This window comes from Aegilops tauschii, chromosome 5 (genome assembly GCF_002575655.3).
Source record: "Aegilops tauschii subsp. strangulata cultivar AL8/78 chromosome 5, Aet v6.0, whole genome shotgun sequence".
NCBI lineage: Eukaryota > Viridiplantae > Streptophyta > Magnoliopsida > Poales > Poaceae > Aegilops > Aegilops tauschii.
The window spans coordinates 503,588,978-503,592,813 of NC_053039.3; positions in this window are offsets into that span (position 1 = coordinate 503,588,978).

Consider the following 3,836-nt stretch of genomic DNA (forward strand, 5'->3'; position numbering starts at 1 on the left):
GTACAACCTTCCCCCTGGTTGTGCATGAAGAGGAAGTACATTCACATGAGTATGCTAATTGAAGGGCCGAAACAACCAGGGAACGACATCAATCTTTATCTGGGGCTGCTGAAAGAGGAGCTAGACACGCTGTGGGAAACGCCAGCCAATACGTGGGACGCCGCAGAGAAAGAATATTTCCCTATGAGAGCCACACTGCTCACGACGGTGCACGACTATCTCGGTTACGGATATCTCGCGAGGCAGGTGGTCCACGGATTTTCTGGATGCGTCAGGTGCATGGATGACACAACGTATCGCCAGCTAGATAGAGATCCCGGGTCTTCGAAAACCGTGTTCATGGGACATCGAAGGTGGCTTCGCGACGATGACCCGTGGAGGAAACGCAAGGATCTGTTAGATGGTGAAACCGAACCCCGAAGACGCCCGCGTACGAGGAGCGGCGAGGAAATAGACAAGCTGTTGAAAAATTGGAAAGATTGCCCACTGCCGGGAAAGAAGCAAAAGGCGCCAGAGCCGGGAAAGAAGCGAAAGGCACCAGAGCCGCTATTGAAGGTATGGAAAACGAGGTCTGTTTTCTGGGACTTGCCGTACTGGAAGATCCACCGTGTGCCTCACAGCCTTGATGTCATGCATATCACGAAGAACGTGTGCGAGAGTCTGATTGGTACCCTGCTCAACATGCCAGAGAGGACCAAAGATGGGCCGGAAGCAAGGGCAGACTTGAAATCAATGGGCATCAGGGAGGAGCTTCACGCTAATGATGATGATGATGATGATGATGATGAGGCGAAGCAGGACACGGAAAGTCATCGCAAAGGCAAAAAGGCCAAGAAGACTGGAAATGACTACGCTCCCGCGTGCTTCACTCTAAGTCAGGAGGAGATCAATCAGTTTTTCACCTGCCTCGTAGGAGTAAAACTTCCTTACGGCTACGCGAGGAAGATAAGCAGATACCTAGACCCCGCGAAGCAGAAGTTCAGCGGGATGAAGTCTCACGACTGTCACGTGCTGATGACGCAGATACTTCTAGTTGCAGTCCGTGGGATCATGGACGCGCACGTCCGTGAAACGCTATTTGGCCTATGCAACTTTTTCGACGTCATCTCTTGGAAGTCGGTTGGCGTGAGGCAACTCAGAAGGCTACAGGAAGAGATCGTGGTGATACTATGCGAGCTTGAGATGTACTTCCCGCCCGCATTCTTTGACGTTATGGTGCATCTGCTGGTCCATATCGTGGAGGATATCATCCAACTCGGGCCGACGTTCCTGCACAGCATGATGCCGTTCGAAAGGATGAATGGTGTCATCAAAGGATACGTTCGCAACATGGCACGTCCAGAGGGAAGCATAGCCAGGGGCTTTCTGACCAAAGAGTGTATCTCCTACTGCACGAATTATCTAGGCATCAAGAACCCCGTTGGTCTGCCCGTCAACAGGCACCTCGGCAGGCTCGCTGGATGGGGTCACCGTGAGGGTCGCCGCGAAATGCATGTCGACTTCGAGGGTCGACTCGCCGACTTTGAAAGAGCAAACCTAGTCGCGCTAAAACACATAGACATGGTCGATCCTTGGGTGGTAGAGCACAAAACCTTTATTGAGAAGACGTACAATGACCGAGCCAACAGAGGACGGACGGAGATATAATCAAAGAGCACAACTCATGTTTCACGCGTTGGTTCAAGCAGAAGCTTCTGTCGTACCCTTTACATGAGGATTCTTCCACGGAAGAACAACTCATATTCGCCTTGTCACAGGGCGCCGAGCACAACCTGATGATGTATGAGGCGTACGATATCAACGGCTATACATTCTACACCAAGGACAAGGACATGAAGAGCGATGGTTATCAAAACTCCAGGGTAACGATGGAATCCTACACCGGTAACGACAAGGACAGATACTACGGAAGGATCGAGGAGATCTGGGAGCTGAGCTACGCTGGAGAGAAGGTCCCGATGTTCCATGTCAGATGGGCCAAGAGCGTCATAAAAGAAGACCAGTATTTCACCACCATGGTTATACCCGAAGCCAAATCGAAGACCGCAGGCACGAACGTCACCGCGAAAAATGAGCCATGGGTACTGGCTTCCCAAGTGGACCAATGCTTCTTCATTACCGACCCGTCAAAGCCCAGTCGTGTTGTCGTGAGGAGAGGCAAAAGGAAGATCATCGGAATGGATGGAGTCGCCAATGAGCAAGACTTCGACAAGTACGGCGACCCGAAGATGGAACATGCCGACGACGATGAAGTACCAACATACACCACAAGAAGAAGCAGGACCACCCTACCTAAAGGACGTCCGTTCAAGAGAAGAACTCCATTTACGAAAAATAAGGGCAAGAAGATTGTGAACAGATAGCTAGCTAAGATCAATTGTATTTAAATTGTAGCCTTCATTTCTCGATTGTATTTCGACATATTGAAATGATATTTCTTCTGTTCTAGTGTCCTCATGAATATTTATTTATGTTTATTATGGTATTGAATTTCTAACTCCATCTCGAATTGAATTTGTTAATATTGAATATTCATGAGGACACTCGATCTCGATCCCCCTCCATGTCGATCGCTATCCCCCCTCGCCAGATCCCCCTCGCCGCCGAGCACCCCCCGCACCCTCCCCCGCTCCACCGCCGCCGAGCACCCCCCGCACCCTCCCCCGCTCCACCGCCGTCGACGACCCCCCGCACCCTCACCCCCGCTCCACCGCCGCCGCCGACCCCCCGCACCCTCCCCTGTCTCCTCGCTCGGTTCCCCCGAATGGAATCGGCCGAGCGCACCACCCACCCCTCCCTCCCCCCCGAGCGAGACATAGGGTTCAAGACGCCGCTGCCGGCCCTCCGCTAGGCAACAAAAAATCCTAAAAAAAATACTAATGGCGCACCGCTAGGGGGTGCGCCATTGCTATCCAAAAAAAAGATTACTAATGGCGCACCTCTTGGGGGTGCACCATTGCTATCCAAATTTTTTTTACTAATGGCGCACCGCTAGGGGGTGCGCCATTGCTAACCCTCCCCCCACTAAAATGCCCAATCCCCTTTCCCCCAATCGATCACATCTCTCTCAGCCTCCCCCCACCCACTGCGCCGACCCACTGCGCCGCCGCCGCTGCCCCGACCCACTGCGCCGTCGCCGCTGCCCCGACCCACTGCGCCGCAGTCGCCCACGCCGCAGTCTCCGTCTCCACGCCATCGAGCACCGAAGCAGGCCCCGACCCACCTTGACGAACCGGACCTCCGCCACGCCACCCCCTCCCTCCGCCTCGCCCCCTCCGCCGCGCGGATCCCTCGCCGCAGGCCACTCCCCCCAATCCAGGCCGCCGCCCGGACTCAAGTCTGCAGCCTCTCCTCCTCAAGAAGAAGAAGAGGCACGAATCCATCTTCCCCTTCTCTTCTTCCCTTTCTAGTTTTCTTCTTCGTCTCCCGCATCTCATGCGTGCGTGTGTGCAGTTTGTGCAGGCAGATTGCGCCCATCTAATCTGGTTGTGTTGGGTGAAGAAACAGGGCCGTGGATTAGCTACTGCGGGTTCAATTTCTTTGGATTTGGTTCCCCTGTTGCCAAGGTGACCTCTTCTCTCGCCTCTCTCCCCTTCTGATCAAGTTTTTATCAGAGAGTATGGGACAAGAATCACGTATTTTCATCAGAAGAAAGGAACACTGCTTGTATTTTTGTAGGCATGTAGATCTGTCAAATAAAAAGTGGAGTTACTGAATCAATTGTTCAGTTTATACTGTTGACATATTTACTGCAATACCCATGCTTCATCTGCAGCAGCTGAACGTATGTGAGCAGATAAGTTTTAACTATGCATGATAGAAGCAAAATCTGCACG